This window comes from Canis lupus, chromosome 15 (assembly GCF_011100685.1).
Source record: "Canis lupus familiaris isolate Mischka breed German Shepherd chromosome 15, alternate assembly UU_Cfam_GSD_1.0, whole genome shotgun sequence".
Classification (NCBI taxonomy): domain Eukaryota; kingdom Metazoa; phylum Chordata; class Mammalia; order Carnivora; family Canidae; genus Canis; species Canis lupus.
This window is the reverse complement of record NC_049236.1, coordinates 16,539,128-16,562,175: the sequence shown is the minus strand read 5'-3', so window position 1 is coordinate 16,562,175 and position 23,048 is coordinate 16,539,128. Positions and strand designations below refer to the sequence as shown.

The 23,048-nt window shown below is 41.3% G+C and overlaps 1 protein-coding gene across 9 annotated transcripts in view; it reads left to right on the top strand.

Annotated features, from left to right (window-relative positions):
- Positions 1-23,048, top strand: part of ST3GAL3 (ST3 beta-galactoside alpha-2,3-sialyltransferase 3) — a 197,536-nt gene that overhangs the window by 55,133 nt on the left and 119,355 nt on the right. The gene's annotated exons all lie outside the window — the stretch shown is intronic.

The window sequence follows — 23,048 nt, the reverse complement described above, 5'->3', positions numbered from 1 at the left end:
GAATTTAAAATTGTCTTCCTTTAATTCCCTCAGTGAAATTCATTTAGTTGTACTTATTAAGCTAGTTACTGTGCTTGTCTCTGAAGAACAAAATTAAATAAGCTTCATTCCCTACTTTTAAGGAAATTATAGTCTGGTAGGTAAGACATACTTTAAAAAATTAGTGCCCTAGGTGAGACATGTGCTAAGACGGAGGGAGATATGGCTGGGTATACAGTGCAGGCCAACCTTTTGCAAAACCCACACTCTGCTGTGAAAGTACCAAAATCTCCCTGAAATAAAAGAAATAGCATAATTAAAATTCCCCTGCCCCCACCTCCGCCCTTGATGATGACCATTATACAGGGAATGATTACTTTGCCCTGGAAGTGCAGTGTTAGGGGATGGGGGTGTTGCAAGGACTTTGTGGAGGGAGCAAGTCCTGAGCCTTTACTTGAAAGCTGCAGGAATGAGGCAGGAAGTGCATTTTAGGTAGGAAATAGCATGAACACAGGTGTGGGGACCTGGACAAAGGCCAGGAGAGACTCCTTATTTATTTTTTTTAATTTATTTTTTATTGGTGTTCAATTTACCAACATACAGAATAACCCCCAGTGCCCATCACCCAATCACTCCCACCCCCCCCCTCCTCCCCTCCTACCACCCCTAGTTCGTTTCCCAGAGTTAGCAGTCTTTACGTTCTGTCTCCCTTTCTGATATTTCCCACACATTTCTTCTCCCTTCCCTTATATTCCCTTTCACTATTATTTATATTCCCCACATGAATGAGAACATATAATGTTTGTCCTTCTCTGACTGGCTTACTTCACTCAGCGGCCAGGAGAGACTCCTGTGTGGAACACAGACTTCAGGCTCTGGGTAGAGGGGTCTGATGACGATTGTAAGCCAGAATGAGAAATGGTTGGATCTGTGCTCTAGAAAGGTAACTCTGGCAGCAGCGTGGAAGAGCAGTGACGAGAGAAAGGAGGTGAGATGTGGGTACCAGCTGCCTCTGTGAGTTCAGGGATGGGGCGGGGACTGGAAAGGCCGCATGGAGGGTGGAGGGTGATCTGAGCTGCATATAGAAGGATCCTAAGGAGGAGCAGACAGTGGTACTGGGGCATCTCTGGCAAAGTGAAGATTATGGGCGAAGTGACAGAATATGAAAGCCTGGCATCTTTGGACAACTACGGGGAAGCCAGCATGGCCAGCACGGCAGGGCTCTAATGGGGACATGTCCCTCACCAGGTGGGTGGGTCATGACTCAGGTTGCACTGAAAAATTTAGACTCTACCAGGTAAATGAAGAGGAGACCCCAGGCCGTCCACGTAGCAGGTCTCAACCAATTTCCCAGGATTGGTAGCATACAGAATAAATTCTCTGGCCAGAGTGGAATTAAGCTAGAAATAGTAACAGAAAGATAACTAGAAAATCCTCACGTGTTTAGAAGTCAAGAAGTAAACTTGTAAATAACCGTCATGTCAATGAAAACAAATCATAACGGAAACTGGAGAGTATTTTGAGCTAAACGATACTAAAAACACTAAAAACACGTTAGAACATATGTAATGCTATTAAAACCAAGCTTCCTGGGAAATCAGACCTAAGTACGTATATTAGAAAAAAACAAACAAACAAAGGCTAAAAATCAGAGATCTGAACCTGTGTTTCAAGAAGTTAGGAAATGTACAGCAAGTTAAACCCAAAGAAGGAAGCCAAAGTAATAAAGAGAGTTGGAAGAGAAAAAACAAAACAAAAAAAAAAAAAACACAACTCACCTCAGAATATAGAAAATTAACAAACAAAACAAAACAACAAAACAAAAGTTTGTCCTTTCAAAAGAGTGATAAAATGGACAGACCTCTGGTAGGGCTAAGCATAGAGGGATGGATGGGTTGGGGGGGGAGCGTGGGAACACCAGGGCCAAATGAGCAACGCCAGGAATGGAGGAGAGACCGTGCGAGAGAAGCTGAAGACCTTAAAAAGATAAAAAGAGTGTATTACGAGCAACTTTATACAAGAAGTTTTGAGAGAGAACCTCTTCCCCGGTGACTGGCCTTCAGGCCCCCACCTGTATGCATAGATTAACGAATAGGAACAGAGCAGACTTAGAGCTTTTGGTGCAAGAAGGGAGGTGCAAGCTCATCTTGATTTGTCGAGGTCGAGCTGGTGACAAAAATCATAATGAAAAGGCATGTCTTGGGCAGCCCAGGTGACTCAGCAGTTTAGCGCGGCCTTGGGCCCAGGGTGTGATCCTAGAGCCCCAGGATCGAGTCCCACTTCGGGCTCCCTGCATGGAGCCTGCTTCTCCCTCTGCCTGTGTCTCTACCTCTCTCTCTCTCTCTTTCTCTCTGTGTGTGTGTGTGTATCATGAATAAATAAATAAAATATCTTTTTAAAAAAAGGCACATCTTGTCCAAAGACCACCTCGATCGGAGGAAAAGCAACAAACCGTCCTGGAAGCAAGACAGGGATGAAAATTAGTTGGACCGCTCTCGACTGTCCATGAGAGAAGCAAAGCCTCTGATCAGAACTCCCCTGGCCTCTCATTGCTTAGAAGGGAGAAGACCTCATTCAGTTCAGCGAATATTGCTGAATTCCTGCTGCAGGCCAGATATTTTGCCAAATGGCTGGGATATTAAATCAAATGAAGTCCCGGCTCGGAGCTGGAGGGAAGCACTATGCCCTGGTCCCAGGCAGGATGTGTTCAAAACTCCCCAGCAGGGTGTACAGAGCCCTGCATGCCCTGATGGGCCACCGGCTTCACAGCTCGTCTGCCAGATGGCTGGCATCTCCTGTGACCCGGGGCCTCACCCCTGCACCTGCCAGAATCCGATCTTCATTCCGGTTTTGCCACATCCAGTGGGATTCCCTCTTCCCGTGTCACCTGGGGTCGACCCTGGTGTCTCTCTCTGCAATTCCCAGCACCCACCATCCCCTGGCTCCCTCCCTTTGGGCAATCAGCGTGCCTGCTTATTTACATGTACATAAAATTTTTAAACGCATTTTATATCTAAAATGAGTGCTTGAACGTGTCTGCCATAAACAAACTGGTTTGGAAAACATGAATTAGAGACCTCTTCTGCATGCACTGTGATACAGATTCTTGGAAATCCTCATTTTTATTTAAATAAGTAAGACTGGGTCTTTTTGGAAACCACTTTTCATGTAGTAAATCTCAAAATTAGACCAGAACTCAGGAATTAGAATTTTTCATAAAATTGCGTGTGTGTGTGTGTGTGTTTGAGTCACGAAAAAATAAGGCTCGTTTTAGAATGAACACCTATATATACTTCTGTCATTCAGAGGCAATCTGAAGTAATTTTTTGTTCTATTTTTTTTAATTGCTTCCTGTGTCCCATTTTTCCTTGTTGTATATAATCACATTGGTGTATAGATATAATTTTAAGTTTTCTTTTTTTTTTAAGATTTTATTTATTCATGAGAGAGACACACAGAGGCAGAGACACAAGCAGAGGGAGAAGAAGGCTCCTTGTGGGGGGACCAACGTGGGGCTCGATCCCAGGACTCCGGGATCACGCCCTGAGCCCAAGACAGATGCTCAACCACTGAGCCACCCAGGCGTCCCTAATGAATTTCTTAGTTTGGTTGTAAATGCTCTCATGAGTAGGGACATGGGAGTGAAACAGTAAGAAGTGAAGGGTTTTGAGTATTGTCACTGCAGTGACTTACTTCTCAATTACCTCCGTAGGCTCGCATCTGACCCACCTCTGGTGGCTGTGATTATGGCTTCTGGTTGACATTCAACCTGTGAGTTTTTGTTTTTTCTTTTTCCCCAAGGAGTGGAGAGATTCTAGCTCAACCTTCTTTGGCATCTTAGTGTTAGCCGATGGAGATTACTACATGCTCTTGTCTCAGGACTTCAGTTCTGACCCACTGTTAACCCTTTTTATTTGTTTCACCTCAGTTTTTTGCTTTGGAAAAATTACCAAAAAAACCCCAATGAAATGTTGAAACAGCAGTACAGTGAGCATCAGGATCCTTTCAGCTAGATTTTCTAGTTAACATTTTAATGTTTTGCTGCATCTGTTCTTTCTCTGTAGACAGACGGATGGACAGACACATTTTTCTGTACTATTTGTTTTTTTTTTTCTTTTTTTATTTATTATTTATGATAGTCACACAGAAAGAGAGAGAGAGGCAGAGACATAGGCAGAGGGAGAAGCAGGCTCCATGCACTGGGAGCCTGACGTGGGATTCGATCCTGGGTCTCCAGGATCGCGCCCTGGGCCAAAGGCAGGCGCCAAACCGCTGCGCCACCCAGGGATCCCTTTCTGTACTATTTGAAAGTAAGTTGCAGAGTTTTTATTTTTAAGACTTCATTTTTTAGAGCAGTTTTAGGTTCATAGCAAAATTGAGGGGGAAGTACAGATTTTTCCCATAAATCCTCTGTCCCCTCACATATATGGCCTCCACCACTATCAACACCCCCAACCATCCCCATTGTTGCAGTTGATGAACCACAGACACATCATTATCACCCAGAGCCCATCGTTTACAGTAGGGTTTACTCTTGGTGTTACACTGTGTGTTGCTTTGGATAAATGTGTAATGACATGTATCCACTATTATATTGTCATACAGGATAGTTTCACTGCCCTAAAAAAATCCCCTGTGCTCCACTTGTTCATCTCTCCCCTTCTTCCCAACCCCTGGTAAACACTGATCTTTTTATTGTCTCTATAGTTTTGCCTTTTCCAAAAATGTCATATTGTTGGAATCCTACAGTATGCAGCCTTTTCAGATTGGCTTCTTTCACTCAGTAATATGGATTTATGGCTCCTCCATTTCTTTTCATGACTTGATAGTTTATTTCTTGTTATCACTTAATAATATTCCATTTTCTGGATCTACCACAGTTTACTTATCTATTTAACTACTAAAGGACATCTCGATTGCTTCCAGGTTTTGGCAATTGTGAATAAAGCTGTTATAAACATCTGTATGCAGGTTTTTTGTGTTTGTGTGTGGACGTAAATTTTCAGTCCCTAACGATAAATACTAAAGAATACGATTGTTGGAATGTATAGCAGAGTAGGTTTAGTTCTGTAAGATACTGCCAAATTGTTTTCTAAAATGTCTGTACCACTTTGCATTCCTACTAACAATAAATGAAAAATTCTGTTTTTCACAGGATCCTTGTCCTGTGACAAAAAAATCCTCCACACCCTTGTCAGTATTTGGTGCTGTCAGTGTTCTGGATCTTGGCCATTCTAATAGATGTGTAGTAGTATGTCATTGTTTTGATTTGCATTTCTCTGTTGGCATATGATATGGGAAAAATTTTCAATTGCCAATAATCATACCTCAGATGAACCTCATTGGCTATGATACTGTCACTATGCAAAGCTTGTTGGCATATGATATGGAACATCTATTTTGGGGGGAAGTTTTTACTTTATTTATTTATTTTAATTAGGTTCCACACCCACCATGGGACTTGAACTCACAACCCCTGAGATCAAGGGTCACCTGCTCTACCAACTGAGCCAGCCAGGTGCCCTGTGGAATGTCTTTTTATAGGTTTGTCATCCATATATTCTGTTTGGTGAGGAGTCTATTAAGGTCTTTAGCCCATTTTTAAATTGGGTTATCTGTTTTTATTGTTGAGTTTTAAGAGTTCTTTGTGTATTTTGGTTAATTGTCCTTTATCAGATTTGCCTTTTACAATTATTTTCTCCCAAACTGTGCTTGTCTCTTCACTGTCTTTATGGAGCAGAAGTTTTTCATTTTAATGAGGTCTAGTATGACAGTTCTTTCTTTCCTGGATCACACCTTTGGTGTTGTATCTAAAAAGTCACCGCCAAACCCAAGGTCATCTAGATTTCTCCTCTGTCTTCTAAAGAGTTCTCTGTTTTATAAATAGGTCTGTGATCCATTTTGAGTTTTTTGAAAGGTCTCTACCTAGATTCCTTTCCTCTTTCTTTCTTTCTTTCTTTCTTTCTTTCTTTCTTTCTTTCTTTCTTTCTTTCTTTCTTTCTTTCTTTCTTTCTTTCTCTTTCTTTCTGTGGATGGCCAATTGTTCTAGCACCACTTGTTGAAAGGACTGTCTCTGCTCCCTGTGTTGCCTTTGCTCCTTTGTCAGAGATCAGTTGACTCTATGTGAGTCTGTGTCTGGACTCTCTGTGCTGTTCCATTGATCTGTTTGTCTCTTCTTTGGCCAATACACTGTCTTGATTACTATAGTTTTATAGTAGTGTTGAAGTTAGGTAATGCCAGTCTCCCACCTTTGTTCTTCTTCTACAGTGTTATGTCACCTGTTCTGGGTCATTTACCTCTCCATATAAACCTTAGAATCAGTTTGTCAGTATTCATAAAATAGCTTGCTGGGATTTTGGTTGGGATTGCCTTGAATCTATAGCTCAAGTTTGGAAGAACTAACCTCTTGGCAATATTTAGTCTTCTAGTAGAATGTGAGATGTCTCTCCATTTATTAATTCTGCTTTGATTTTGTTCATCTGAAATTACATTTTTTCCTCTTATACATCTTGTATTTTGTTAGATTTAAACCTAAGTGTTTCATTTTGGGGAGTACTAATGTAAATGGTATTGTCTTAAATTTCAAATTCCATTCTTTCAATGCTAGTTTATAGGAGTGATTGACTTTTATATATTAACATTGTATCTTGACACCCTTGCTATAATTACTTATTAGTTCTAAGAGGTTTTTTTTTTTTGTCAATTCTTTCAGTTTTTTTACATAGTCATGTCATCTGTGAACAAAGACAGTTTTATGTCTTCCTTCCCTATCAGTATACCTTATTTCCTTTTTCCCCCCTCATTGTGTTAGCTTGGACTTCCAGTACAATGTTGAAAAGGAGTGGTGAGAGGGGATATTCTTGCCTTGTTTCTTTCCTGATCATGTGGGAAAACTTCTAGTTTCTCACCATTAAGTGATAGTACTAGTAGTTTTCTTGTAGATATTCTTTATCGAGTTGAGAAAGTTCTGCTCTTTTCTTAGTTTACTGAGAGTTTTTATCATCACTGGGTATTAGATTGTGTTAAATGCTTTTTCTGTATTTGTTGATGTGATCATGTGCTGCTTCTTTATTAGCCTGCTGATATTGATGTATTATATTAATTGATTTTCAAATATCAAATCAGCCTTCCATCTGGGATAAATCCCACTTGGTTGTGGTATATGATTCTTTTAATACATTGCTGGATTCAATTTTCTGATATGTTGTTGAGGATTTTTACGTCTACGTTCATGAGAGATATCGGTCTGTAGTTTTCTTTTCCTGTAATGTCTTTGTCCTGTTTTGGTATTAGAATAATGCTAGGTTTTTTTTGTTTTTTTGTTTTTTAATTTTTATTTATTTATGATAGTCACAGAGAGAGAGAGAGAGAGAGAGAGAGGCAGAGACACAGGCAGAGGGAGAAGCAGGCTCCATGCACCGGGAGCCTGACGTGGGATTCGATCCCGGGTCTCCAGGATCGCGCCCTGGGCCAAAGGCAGGCGCCAAACCGCTGCGCCACCCAGGGATCCCTAATGCTAGGTTTTTAGAATAAGTGAGGAAGCATTCCCTCTGCTTCTGTCTTCTAGAAGATATAATAGAGAATTGGTTTAATGTCTTACCTAAATGTTTGGTAGAATTCGCCAGTGAACCCATCTGGGCTTGGTGCCTTCTGTTTTAGAAGGCTATTAATTATTGATTCAATTTCTTTGATAGATACAGGCCTATTCAGATTGTTGATTTCTTCTTGTGTGAGTTTTGGCATATTGTGTCTCCAAGGAATTAATCCATCTCATCTAGGTTATCAAACCTGTAGGCCTAGGGTTGTTCATAGTATTCCTTTATTTAAAAGTAAGCTGCAGTTTTTGATACTTTTTTTTTTAAAGATTTTATTTATTTATTCATGAGAGACACACACAGAGAGAGGCAGAGACACAGGCAGAGGGAGAAGCAGGCTCCACGCAGAGAGCCCAACGTGGGACTTGATCCCAGGTCTCCAGGATCAGGCCCTGGACCGAAGAGGGCGCTAAACCACTGAGCCAACCCAGCTGCCTCCCATCTGACTCTTGATTTTGGCTCAGGTCATGATCTCAGGGTCATGAGATCCAGCCCTGCATCAGGCTGCATGCTGGGTGTGGAGCCTGCTTGAGATTCTCTCTTTTCTTCTCCCTCTGTGCCTCTCCCCCCCTCAGAAAAACTCCAACTCCTCCTCAAAAAAGCCCCAACCCTCCCCTCCAAAAAAACCTTAAGCATTTTCTCCTACATAGCCACAGTACCATTATCACACTAAGAAAATTGACTTATTAATTCTCATTGATTTCTTAATAATTAGCTTACTAATCACAAGGGAGAAAAAGTGGTCTTAATCAGATGATCAAGTATAACATCATCAGTATGGTAGTCTGACATTATATGCCTTCTAATGTGATGCAGAGGTAAATCCCCATTATCTACAGAGTGTGCCAAAAATATTTAACCTGAATCTGGTATTGAGGACATAATCAGACAATTGAGGACATAATCAGACAAATCCAATGTGTAGGACATGCTACAAACCAATTGACCTGGACTCTTCTGAAAAAAAAGTCAGTGACATGAGTAAACAAAAATGGGAGGAAGTGGGCTGTTCCTAATTTAAGAGGTTAAGGAGACAAAATAGCCACATGTGATGGGTGAAGTTTAATTGGAACCCACATGTGAAGAGAAAGGCCATAAAAGACATTTGGGGGGCAGTTGGTTAGATCTTAATATGTACTGTATGTGATGACAGTGAATCGTTGTTATTATATAAAACAGTGTTAGAGGCTGTGGTGATTCCAGTTCTAACTTGGTTTTTTCTTTTGATATTTTATTATAGTTTCACTGAGCAAATGGGGCCATATAGCCTATTATATATTTTAATAAGAATCAGAGCTGTTAAAAAAAAAAAAAAAAAAAGAATCAGAGCTGTTTTCTGTGCCAGTCTCTGGTGGAGAGTTTTGCAGTGAATGTTTCCAGAAGACTGCACCTTGCTATAAGTGCAGGTATGTGGGCCACTGAGAGAGCTCCACTCTCTGGCAGATTCAGGACCTTTGCATTGCTGACCATGATCACGAGTTTTTAGCTTAGGGGCCAGAGACAGGACTAGAATAGTAAAGCCCTGTATGAAGTAAGGGAAAGCCCTGCATGAAGGCATACGTTATTCCTCTCTCTGAAGGAGGCGGAACCAAGCATCCTGGGGATATTCTAAAACACAGACTTCAAAAAAAATACAGTAATGCTATGTAGGTTTCAACTCTTTCTTTTATAGTGAAAAAGGACATGGTAGGCTTTTTGTTTCCTAAAGATTGACTGTTTTCAGATTCCACATCATTTGTTCATTCATTTTTTAAATTTATCATTCAATAAATAGTTACTGGGACGCCTGGGTGTCTCAGTGGTTTGGCGCCTGCCTTTGGCTCAGGTCGTGATCCCGGGATCCGGGATCGAGTCCCATGTCGGGCTCCCTGCATGGAGCCTGCTTCTCCCTCTGCCCATGTCTCTGCCTCTGTCTCAGTCTGTGCCGCTCATGAATAAATCAATCAATCTTGGGCAGCCCCGGTGGCTCAGCGGTTTGGCGCCTGCCTTTGGCCCAGGGCGTGATCCTGGAGACCCAGGATCGAATCCCACGTCGGGCTCCCGGTGCATGGAGCCTGCTTCTCCCTCTGCCTGTGTCTCTGCCTCTCTCTCTCTCTGTCTCTATGAATAAATAAAATAAAATCTTTAAAAAAATAAATAAATAAAATAAATCTTTAAAAAAAGAATAGTTACTGAATGTCTGCTGTGCATCAGGTACTGTGCTAAGTAAAGAGTATGTGGGGCAGCCCCGGTGGCTCAGCGGTTTGGCGCCGCCTTCGGCTCAGGGCTGATCCTGGAGACCCTGGATGGAGTCCCGCGTCAGGCTCTCTGCATGGAGCCTGCTTCTCCCTCTGCCTGTGTCTCTGCCTCTCTTTCTCTCTCTCTCTCTCTCTGTCTCTCTGTCTTTCATGAATAAATAAATAAAATCTTTAAAAGAAATTGCTATATAAGAGATTCAGAATATTAAGGACAGAAGCCAAAAGAGGGTTTTAAAAACTAGGTCCTTTTAATTTTCTCTTCGCTATAATAATTAAGTAATAAATAACGATTGCCTTCACTGATTTCTTAGCCCTCTGCTGAGGTTTCTTTCTTGCTTTTGTTAAAAAAAAAAAAAAAAAGGGCAGCCCTGGTGGCACAGTGGTTTAGCGCCGCCTGCAGCCCTGGGTGTGATCCTGGAGACCTGGGATCAAGTCCCATGTCAGGCTTCCTGCATGGAGCTCGCTTCTCCCTCTGCCTGTGTTTCTGCCTCTCTCTCTCTGAATAAATAAATCTTAAAAAAAAAAAAAAAAATCCGAACAGTAAAGTTCCCTGTGTTCAGAGGAGTCATGTTTCCCTAGAGGAGACATGATGTGCCTTCCAGTCTCCTCCCCCCTTTCTTTAGGGAACAGCTTTCTTGAACAATATTTTATATCAGATACAGCTCACCCATTGAAAGTACACAATCAAATGGTTTTTGGTCCTTTTAGAGAGTGTACACATCACTACAATGAATTTTTTAACATTTTCATTGTTTTAGGAAGAAACCCTACCCGTTTGTAGTCATGCTCTACTTTCCCCCAACCACTCCTAGCCCTAGGCAGCTGCTAATCTACTTTCTACCACGATAGATTTGCCTATTTGGGGCATTTCGCATAAATGGAATCATACAGTATTTGGTCTTTTGTGACTGGCTTTCACTTTGTATAATGTTTCAAGATTCATCCATGCTGAAGCATGTAACAATACTTCATTCCTTTTTATGGTGAATGATAATCCATGATATAGATAGTCCACATCTAGTTTATCCACTAATCAGCTGATAGACATTTAGGTGGCTTCCACTTTTTGGCTATCGTGAGTAATACTGCTGTAAACATTGATGTTCAGGTTTTTGTGTGGACATAAAATTCTCTTGGGTATGTATAGACCTAGCAGTAGAATTGTTGAGTCCTATAGAAACTATATTTAACCTACTGAGGGGGGTGCGGAGGGCCAGCTGACTGGGGTGGAGGAACAGGTGACTCTTGATCTCAGGGTCATGAGTTTGAGCCCCATGTTGGGTATAGAGATTACTTAGATAAATATATAAACAAAAACTAAAGCAACAACAGGACAGCCCCGGTGGCGCAGCGGTTTGGCACCACCTGCAGCCTGGGGTGTGATCCTGGAGACCTGGGATCGAGTCCCACATCGGGCTCCCTGCATGAAGCCTGCTTCTCCCTCTCCCTCTCCCTCTGCCTGTGTCTCTGCCTCTTTCTCTGTGTCTATGAATAAATAAATAAAATCTTTTAAAAAAATAAAAAATAAAAAAATAAAGCAACAACAACAACAACAACAAACTGAGGAAATCCCAGACTCTTCCAGAGCTGCTTCATCATTTTACATTCTCACCCATGATGTATTCCATTTCTCCCCTACCTTCCATTCTCAGTACTTAAGATGAACAGTAGTGATGGCAACTAGGTACAGCTTTTCATTTCTCAGCTGGAGTACTGACTGGTGCATACCCTCCCTTTTTATATAGAAATATTACAGAGTCATAGATACACATAATTTCTCATGACAGAATATAAAAACTTTGTTGAGCAACCTTTTTACTCTATCCCCTCCCTTTGCCTTAACTAAGTTATCTCCGGAGAATAGAATGGCATCATACTTTTTTATTTTTATTTGTTTATTTTAAAATTTTTATTTTTTTTAAATAATCTTCACACCCAACAAGGGACTTGAACTCATGATCTCGAGATCAAGAGTCGTATACTCATTGCTTCTCGGCCTTTTGGCTAAGATCAAGTGAAGAAACACATATTCTGCCCACTGAGCTAGCCAGGTGTCCCAAATACCATACTCTCTCTTTTTTAAAGATTTATTTATTTATTATTTGAGAGAGAGAGAGAGAGAGACTGGGGGCTTGGGCAGAGGGAGAGAGAGAATTTCAAGCAGACTCCATGCTGAGCAGGGAGACTGACTCAGGGCTCAATCCCACAACCCTGAGATCATGACCTGAGCTAAAATGAAGAGTCAGATGCTCAACTCACTGAGCTACCCAGACATCCCAGTATCATCCTCTTTTAATGACAGCCTACCAAGTACATCTTTTTTCCAAATGAAGAACAGAATGTCAGAGCAAATGACTAAAGAGTCTCATCCTGTCTGAGAGTCTCTGGTACATTTGAATAATGCAGGCCCTGTTCTCACAGAGATTCATTTCTCTTTTATTATTGGATTTTTAAAAAATTATATTGGATTTTAAAGCAAATCCTAGATATTATGTCGTTTTACCCATAAATATTTCAGTATAGATCTCTAAGAGAAAGACTTTTAAAAATATAGCTATCATGTTATTACCTCACATTAATCTAATTCTTTAATTAATCTTCTAATACATAATCCATACTCAAATGTCTCTAATTTTAGAGATGCCATTTCATAGTTTGTTGTTTTTTTTTTTAATCTGGGCCCAAACAAGGTTCACGTATTTGGTTGTTTGTCTTTTGATTGCCTTTTATTCTAAACTATTTTTGATAAATCAAGTTTAGATAAATAATCATGAAATGACATAAGACAGTATCTAGTAAGGCATTAAGTAAGTAGGATGTGGTCAAATATGAGTCACCCAGATTTCTAATAGACTCTTCCTTGACCTTGTTGGTAGATATATGACAAATAGGTTAGAGAACCAGATCAACTAGATTTGAAGCCCCATTCCTACCACTGTAGGCTATGTAATCCTGTGCAAGTTAATTTAGTGTTTGTTCTTACTGAAATTATACATGTACATAGTTCAAAAAGACACCTCTGCAAGGCTTGTTACCAACAAAAATGGACAAGAAAGAAAAGCCCTCCTCTGTTACCACCACTACTTGATTTCCTACCTCTGGAGGCATCCACTTTCAATTCTTCTAAGTACTGTGCTTGGTATTTACCTCCTAAATCTCTAAATAACATATTTATATTGCTAGTTCTTAATACTTCTGCTTTGGGTATTACCTATTGACTTTCTACAATGGAAGATGAAGATTTGGTACTTGATCACACTCACTGCTTCTCCACCACAGATAGGAAGTTCATCCCCCCATTCTTCTGATACAGTTAGAACAGCATTCAGTCCATATACTATGACCATGAAAATGCTATATGTAGATAACAAGGTTACTGTGTTTTCACTGCACATTTTGTTTTGCTTAGTTTTCTGTGTATTTATCACTAATTCAATTTTATTTTATTTTTTATTTTTTATTTTTTTATTTTTTTATTTATGATAGTCACAGAGAGAGAGAGAGGCAGAGACACAGGCAGAGGGAGAAGCAGGCTCCATGCACCGGGAGCCCGATGTGGGATTCGATCCTGGGTCTCCAGGATCGCGCCCTGGGCCAAAGGCAGGCGCCAAACCGCTGCGCCACCCAGGGATCCCACTAATTCAATTTTAAACTCTTCCTCAGTTGTATGAATCTATTCTCCATACCTTCAAACACGTTAGGTGGTCTATCATTTTCATTTTCTTGAATAAAATCTCTCTAGGAGCCTTCTGATGGGCACTACTCTGGACTGTTTGCTCTTTATCCCTACTGCTGGGCTGTGTCTTGGAGTCACTCTCCACTGTCATACTCTTCTGGTGTGTCTTGCTTACTGGATCCCATGGGGGTTTTTTTTGTGTGTGTGTGTTTTTCTTGTTGTTGTTCTTCATTTAGTGGAACATATCCTCTAATAGTTTCCTGAGGAAGGATGCATGAGAGGTAAATTTTTGAGACCTTGCCTGTATGAATCTGTTTTTAATCTCATACTTAATTGATAGTCTGGCTAGGTATAGAATTCTTGGTTAGAAATTATTTTCCCTTAGGGGTACCTGAGTGGCTCAGTTGGTTAAATGTCTGAATTCGGCTCAGGTCATGATCTCAGGGTCCTGGGATCAAGTGTGCGTCTGGGTGCTGCATTCATTGGGGAGTCTGCTTGACTCTCTCCCTGTCTTTCTCTCTTTGCCCCTCTCCCTGCTAATGTTCATGTGCTTTCTCTCTCTCTCTCTCATATGAATAAACTCTAAAGAAGGAAATTATTTTCCCTTAGTATTTTGAAGATATTGTCCCACTGCATTCTAGTCTTTCTCTGTTACTGTTGAGGGGTCTTAATGCCATTCTGATTTATTATTTGCATAAAACCTCTGGAAATTTGACTGTTCTGAAATCTCATGATGCTGTACCTTGATGGAGGGTGATTTTCATATTGTGCTCTACTCTCAGAAGTCCTTTCAGAGGTAAAAGAAAACCCCCAAGCCCTTTAATTATGGAGAGATTTTATTGAGTTACTTCTTTGAATATTTTCTCCCTTTCATTTTTTTCTTCCTAGAACTCCTGTATTCAGATGTCATGTCTCCTAGACTGGCCCTCTAATTTAAAAAGAATTTTTTTCTCTCCTGTTTTCCAACTATTTTTCACTGTACATTCTGAGAGATTTCCTCAACTTATTTTCCAATCTTTTTCATTTCTACTATCGTCTTTTTAATTTTTGAGAGTTATTATTTTCATTTTATTCACTAAACATGCCTTTTTGAAAAATTGACATCTTTTGTTTCATGAATAAAGTATCTTCTCTCTGAGGATTTTAATCATTTTTTTTCCCTGAGATTTCATCTCCATTTGTATCTTCTGTGTTTTCCACTATTGTAGTTGTTTTCCAATTGTTTTGGTCTCTGTTCTTTACATTGGATACTTTTTTCTAATGCCTGGTGATCTCAGTCCGTACTTAAGAGTGTGGTGTCTTGTTTTTAGTATTGTTTGCTCTCCCACTTCCAGTGGTACCTGTTGTGCTCAGCGATTGAGCCTTTGGGGGGTTCTGTGGGGTATTTCAGGTTCTATGTCAGCTTTCTCCACTACTAGCCTAGGATTTAGCTTTCAGGGGGTTTGCTGCATCAGTTCTTGTTTATCTGCTTTCCAGCTTCAAAATCCATTATTGCTGGTGTCTCCTCTCCTATTTTCTTTGTCTTTGTTTACTGCTTTCTGCTTTACAACAAATGATCTTTTATGTCACTTAGAGGGGTTTAGAAGGGAGTGGAGTTATGTGGGTACTTGAAGCCAGAGTACAGCAAACTGTAGTTCTCGCACCCAGTCCAGCTCTTTCCTATTTTGAGGGCACTAGGACTAAAGCTTTCTAGTGCCCCTGCAGTTCCAGACTTCATCTGACACCTCACTCAGTTTCAGCACATGCCTAGTTCTGGGGTCATTCCAGCTGCTTCTGTTGCCCACTCTGGGGTTTATAAGCAGTGCTACCCTCCTTCCCTTCCCCCACCCTCACAGAGGTAGTAGAATTCCAGCTCCACCCTCACAGAGGTAGTAGAATTCTAGCTCCTCCTAGACTTCCTGGTCTCCCTGTGGGTGCCGATGCCCCAGGGGGTGTCCTGCCCCTGCTCCTCAGCCAAGTGCCTTTTGTCTCCTGGATGATATAGCACTTTTTTTCTCAATTCTGTGGTGACTCACTTTTTAAAAATAGTCTTTGATGTGTCAAAGCCTTTTTTGAAAGTCTAAACAGATCGTATCGACGAGTTCCCTTTTAGTCACATGCATTTTTACCTCCTGAAAGAAACCCTAATATATTAATTAGGTATGATTTTAGCTTCCTGAAACCACACACCCCTCACTTGCAATGCTTCAGTGCTTCTCCTAAGCTGTTCCCACCCTACCAGCATAGCCTGTCCTATAAGGTCATTTCATACCAGCTCAAATACTTATCTCTTCCATGTCTTACTAGGTTCTCCCACCAAAAACTCTTCCTCTTGCCTCTGAACTCCTATAGCAACTTCTCTGTATTCTCTTCCTGATGGATGGTTCGTTCATAAACTCTTCCATGTCAGCGACCATGTCTAATCTTTTCCTCTTTCGAGCTTAGTAAGAATCCTATTATGTGTGTTTGAGAAGTTAAATTAATGAAATAGATCTAAGAAACTTCTTGAAATACGTTTACTATATCTACTCTGTTTATTCACAGCCAAGTCTGCAAGCAGATCATTGTACAGAAATGGTTCCCACTGAGGTTACAGGTGTCTTTGCAGTGAATAATTCTGCTGTATCTTTTCATCCATCAGTTTCTTCCACCTCTTGCCACATTTCAATATTCCTTCTTGTAACCAACTCTCACCTCCTATGGCTCGCTCTGTCCTGTCACTCCTGTCTCTTTGATTATTTCACTGATTTCTCTTTCATATACCACATGCCCCTAAATTAATGGGTGGGTTTTATTTTCTGTCCTCAGACCTTTTTTCTCTATCTTCTTTTTTCTTTATCTTCAGGAATCTCATTTATTCAGGTTTTGTATGTTTGGGACTGGGGGGAGAGGGAAGAAATTTAGCAGCCAAGGCTAGGAGGTTAGAACCCTCTGCCCAGGAGAAGAGCTAAGGAGAAGCTAGAATAAGAAACAGCCACATGGCCATTAAAGTATGGGTTCTGCTAATAGACCAATAAACTCTTAAAGTTGAGGCTCTTCTGTAAAGCTCAGTTGGAGAACACAGCTGAGAGCCAAGGTCCAAGAGGGGCCTTCTACTTCTGAGATTCAGACCCTATGGGGTGAGTGGTGTAGGTCCAGCCTAGTGTCAGATCTGCATGTTATACGCAGTCATCAGGAAGGTGGAATGTGCTCTAGAGTATTAAAGGGTGAGGACTGGAAGGTAGAGGAAGTGAGCCCACTCAGACTATAGATGATTCCATGACAGATAGCAAGAGACACAAAAAGGAGAATCTCAACTATAGGGTAAGCCTCAAAGGAACCAAGGAAAAGCTGAACCCTAAGATCTAGTGGAAGTGTGATCCATGGTATAGTTGAATGCCACAGGCACTGGCACTGGAAGAACATTCTGGATTTAAGATAGCTCCTTTTTTTTTTTTTTTTTAAGATTTATTTATTTATTATTTATTTATTTATTTATTTATTTATGAGAGAGAGAGAGAGAGAGAGAGAGAGGCAGAGACACAGGAGGAGGGAGAAGCAGGCTCCATGCAGGGAGCCCAACGCGGGACTCGATCCCGGGACTCCAGGATCGCGCCCTGGGCCAAAGGCAGGCACCAAACCACTGAGCCACCCAGGGATCCCCCAAGATAGCTCTTTTAAGATGTCTTGTTGCCCTCAATGGCAGGGTTGTACTCTCTGCCTCTGAGGCGGGCTGGGTAGGGCCCAACATTAACTCTGGCTCATGGCCTACTGGTCTTTGCTCTTGTTTGTCTGCTGTGTCTCCTTAACTCTCTGAACTCCCAAAGGTAGACCCTGTCTGCCTCATAGATGGATAATGATCAATCTGTGGATTGCCTGTCCCTGGGTCAGGTTCCCACTATGGTCCAGTCGTCAGTGGCCAGAGGAGAAGCAGGGTCACATGGTGTAGATGAAGACAGTCAAGCCACAGTTACCGTCTAGTTGCCCAAGCCCCACATGTAGAAATAATCCTTCTTCCTCATCTTTCCGTCTTGTCCTACCAGTCACTTTTAAACATAGTTAGCATCCATCCCTCTCTTCCTGTTGCCACTGCCTTGGTCAGGGTGCCACGTCCTCTCATCTGGAATGAGTGTTCTCCTCCTTATCTATCTCCCTGCCTTCAGGCTCTCTGCCCTAATCTGTCTTTTACTCCCTTGCCAGAATAATCCATTTCATTCCCACATAGCAGTCAAAGTTGATGTTTAAAAAATAAATCAGATCATGTTACTCCACTGGTTAAAACTATTGAAATACAATGCGGAGTCTTTCTATGGCCTCCTACATAGGGCCTCCCAAGGATCTGGTTCCTGTTTTCCTCTTTGACCTCATTTCCCACCCTCCTTGAATTTTCCGTGTTCTGTGATCCAGCAACACTGGCCTTCTCTCTGTTTTTTAAATGTACTAAGATTGCTATACTTGCTTTTCCTTTGCCCAAGTGCTCTTTTATACCCTTCGTCTTCTCCTGTCTGGCCTGTGTCTTTGGGTCTCAGCCCATATGGCACCTCCTCATAGAAGCCTTCCCGAAACACCCCATCTGCTTCACCCTTGGCCACTGTCACATCACTGAACATTCCTCATACCACAGGTTTGCTTACTCATTTTTTTCATCTCCCTGCCTAAAACATAATTCCTCGAGAATAAGAACATTCTTGTCCTTGCTTATCCATAAGACTGATGTAGAGGAGTTGCTTAATAAATACCTGCTAATTTAACAGACAGTGAAATATCTCCCTCATTACTCTTATTTCCATCCCTCTGTGTTATTGCTTAGCCTTTTATCCCCAACTTTAATCAGATAGAATTGACTGACCACCAACTTTGTGTAAGTTCAAGATGTACAATGTGATGATTTGAAATGATCACCCAACAAGGCAAGTTAGGACGTCCATCAACTCGTCCTAGTTTTGTGTGTGTCTTTGCGTGTGGTGACAACATTTAAGATCCACTCTCGTAACAAATATCACATGTATAGTACGGGATGTGTTTTTATTTCACCTGCATGCAAGATTTTTTAATCACTCTTACATCTCTAGGGCTTACACATGGGAGATAGCAGAAGATACATGTTGAGTGTGCACTGTGACAACTACCTGGTACCCGAATACATACATGTTCATGTATGTTGATCTTTGGAAGCTGCTCCAGCGACTGGAAAGACTGAGCCCCATTCTTCATAGTGCTTTTATATTCCTTTTATCTGCCTCAGAAACCAGACACAGGAAACATCTGACTATAATAAAAGATTTCCAGTAAATTCTAGGTTTCCTCATTGAACAAAGTTGTGCACAGCAAAGCTCTGTTGTACCTTGGTCTGGAATTCTCTTCGGTCACTTGTGTAGCACACCACATGGCTGCCTCTGGCCTGGGAGCCAGAAATAGCTGGAGCCTGGGCTGCTTGAAATAAAAATGACATATTTGTTAGCTTGAGAGGGAGAAGTCTGGATATTCTTGCTCTGTTTCTCGCAAAACAAACTTCTTGATGCGTTCAATACCGAGTTTTCGCTTTCGCTGTCACAGTGGTTGATGACTAAAATGATCTTACATCCTTTAGAATAAACACAGGTAACGAATGACCAAACTGATTCTCAAGTCTGTGCCTTTCATGCTGAAAGCAAAATCCATCAAAACTTACACAAAATATGAATATGTCACTAACTTCCTCCTGAAATTTCCACCCTGTCACTTGCATCTTCCACAGTACAGAGGTGTGCTGCTCTTGGGGGCAGGCCACTACCACTGGAAGTAATAGCTGCAAAAACCCTGACTTTTTCTTTCCAGTAAAACTGTCATTTGCTTACTGCTTACTTTTTGCACATCCTTATCTACTTTATTTTTATTTTAGGTGCCAATTAGCTTGTCCATCTTCCTTGGCTGCAAGACAGTCAGAGACAGTCTCTTATTTGGCTCCCTGTCTCTAGTATCTGGCACAGGACCTGGCACATAATAGGCATTTGATGATATTTGGAGGGAGGGGAGGAAGGAAGATAAAAAGAATAATAACAATAAAAAGCCCATTCTATTTAGGAATTGGAATATAAGGATGACCTCAGTAACTACAGGAAAAAGCTGAACAGCTTTTTGGCATGTACAGTGAAAAACGAAGACAATCAAGAACCTTCCATCCTTTTGCATTGGTACCAGCGAATTAGAGGTTAAAATCCTACACATGGATTAGAGTTATTTTTTTCAGTTTTTTTTATTCTGATGATATAAGCAATACATGTTCACTGCAGAAATTTTGCAAAAACACAGAGTAAAAAACATTACTCTAATTCTGTCACCAGAGACAGCCACTGTTAACATTTCATCTCACTACTTTTAGGCTCAGTTAAGTTTTAGTCTTTTACTTAACTCTTAAGCTATTTTTCTTGGTTTATATTGGAAAGTTTATTTTATTTTATTTTATTTTTTTTATATTGGAAAGTTTAAAAGAGATTATTTCAGGACTGCTTGAGAGTACAAAGAATGTGAATTACAATTGGAATGGTACTTGTTAAATGCAATAAAAATTTGAGATGCTGTTTTTATTGTTGCTCATGTGGGCAATCACCTCCTCAGGAAACTGGTCCTAATCTTCTCCAGGTGGCTGCAGCCTCTAACCTAGAAGCTGTGAGGCCTCTTTTCTTATTCTCCTTACGCTAATTCACGTACATATTTTTATCCTACTAGGAGGAGGCCACACTCGAACCCCTGAAGCCTCACTGCCAAGGGACAGTTAGGTTGACTTGAATTGAATGAAAATCTATATGCAGAATGGAGTTTTTTTTCCCCCCAGCTTGTGAAATACCATTTAGATCACATCACCTTTGAAAGCAAGCAAGGACATTTAATGATTTATTCCTTTGTTTATTTGTTCAATTAATTCATTAATATTTTTATTATTATTATTATTTTAAAAGATTTTATTTCTTCATCCATGAGAAACAGAGAGAGAGGCAGAGACATAGGCTGAGGGAGAAGCAGGCTCCCTGTGAGGATCCTGATGTGGGACTTGATCCCAAGACCCTGGCCTGGGGATCACACCCTGAGCCAAAGGCCAGACACTCAACCACTGAGCCACCCAGGCATCCTTCACTCATTTTTTTTTTAAAGATTTTATTTATTTATTCATAGACACAGAGAAAGAGAGGCAGAGACACAGACAGAAGGAGAAGCAGGCTCCATGCAGGGAGCCCAATGTGGGACTTGATCCTGGGTCTCCAGGATCACACCCCAGGCTGCAGGTGGCGCCAAACCGCTGCGCCACCGGGGATGCCCCCTTCACTCATTTTTTAAAAAAGATTTTATTTATTTGTAGAGAGCAAGAGAGCACAAGCAAAAGGAGTGGCAGAGGGAGAGGGAGAAGGAGAAGCAGGCTCTCCTCTGAACAGGGAGCCCAATGTGGTGCTTGATCCCAGTACCCTGGGATCATGACCTTAGCCGAAGGCAGATGCTTAACTGACTGAGCCACTCATATGCCCTATTCTTTTGTTTAAGAAACACATTGACCACTTTCTATGTGTCAATCACTGAACTAGGCATCACCACCTCAAAAAAATACACACTTCTTGTCCTCAGGGAACTTGAATTGCTTAATAAGAGAAAAAGAGAAGTAACCAGGGATTATAATAAATGACATAACAGTACAGTGATGTCCCAAAGGGGGTGACCAGAACTGACCAGAGAAGGCATCAAGAAGAGGGGATGATTAGGGCGCCTGGGTGGCTCAGTTGGCTAAGGCTCCCGACTCATGATCTCAGCTCAGGTCTTGACCTGAGGGTCATGAGTTAAGCCCTGTGTTGGGCTCTGCACTAGTCATGGAGCCTACTTGAAGGAGAAGGAGAAGGAGAGAAGAAGAAAGAAGAAGAGGAGATAATTGAGTTGGATCTTAATGGAAAAGTTGGAGATTTTTCGCATGCAAATGGGAAGTGAGCACAGTATGTCTGATGTGTGAAGACACGCAGATGTATACCTCTGGGGAAGTAGAGGTAGTTTGGCCCATCTGGAACGTGAGATATATTAAAAATGGCAAATGAAGGAATGTCAGAGCTTGGACTTAATCTTACAGGCTCTGGGAAGCCTCTGAGGGATTTTAATCAGGAGCAAAGCCACAGTGAGGTATATTTTTCCTTTGGAAATAATAGCAGCGGTACAAAGGCTGATGGAAGTGGGCCATTGAGGGTAGGGGTGTGGTTAGCGGCTATCAGAACAACCCAGCGAAAGTGGTAAGCAGATGTCCAGAAAGGCAAATTTATAGAAACAGTAAGTGAACCAGTCAGTGTTTGCCTGTGGCCAGAGGTGGGAACGGGGCGGGACTGTAAATGGACATGAGAGATCTTGGAGTAATGGAGATGTTGAAAAATTGCATGTGGTGATGGTTGCATAGCTCTGTAAATTCTCTAAAAGTCATCGAATTGTACATTTTATTTTTATTTTTTAAAAGACTTTTATTTATGCATGAGGGACATAGAGAGAGAGAGAGAGGCAGAGACACAGGCAGAGGGAGAAGCAGGCTCCATGCAGGGAGCCTGACATGGGACTCGATCCAGGGTCTTCAGGATCAGGCCTTGGGCTGAAGGCGGCGCTAAACCGCTGAGCCACCGGGGCTGCCTGAATTGTACATTTTAAATGAGTGAATTTTATAGTATGTAAATTATACCTCAATAAAGCGCCTTTAAAAAAAAAAGAGAGAAATACAGGGTTCTCTTCTGGAAGGGCAGTAGCATTGAGAGAAGACAGATATGTGAAACATTGATAAAGAAGTAGAATTTGGGGGCAGCCCTGGTGGGTTATATGTGTCTCCCATGAATAAATAAATAAAATCTTAAAAAAAAAAAAAAAAAAAAAGAAGTAGAATTTGTAAGAGACATTGATTTTACCTCACAGAGATAGGATGGTCACCTGTCTGACCAGCCAAGTGACCTACCTGTGCTTTTGCAGTTTTGTAAAAAAAATAAAAAATAAAAAATAAAAAATCAACCCTACCATCTACTTGGTAGGTTTCAAAGCATGTGGATCTGCCCTTAACTGTCAGTGCAGAATATTGCCTCTGGATCCTTATCAAAAGCCATATCCTCCAGCTGTCTGCCACCCTTTTTCTTTGTAAACACTTGGCTGCAAGACAAAATATTTTATGAAGGCTTGCCCAAAGGATCTGTGGCCCATTCATTTCTCTGGGCACGGTTATTCAGTCAATGGTTATTGAGTGCCAGGGGTTCTGCTGGTAATGGAGCAGGGGACAAAGCAGGCAGAGTGTCTGCCTTTATGGGGCTGATAGTCCAGCAGTGGGCACAGATGTTACTTACAGTTAAGATAACTATTGCATTGGATTTCCTTGTACAATGAGAGAAAATGACATCAACCTAAGATCTGAAGGATAATGCTAGAGTGGGAATGTGGCTGTAGATCCTGGTCCTCTATGCATCCAGCTGGCTTTCATTGGTGGTGAATGAACCTTTGAAATATGATCCCTTTTGAGTCTGGGGTATCTGGGGTTGTCTTGGGCCTTAAATTATCTTGGTGTTCCTTATAATTGCTTATTGAACTGTTCATTGGCTTTATGCCATCATTTCGTATGAGCCCCTG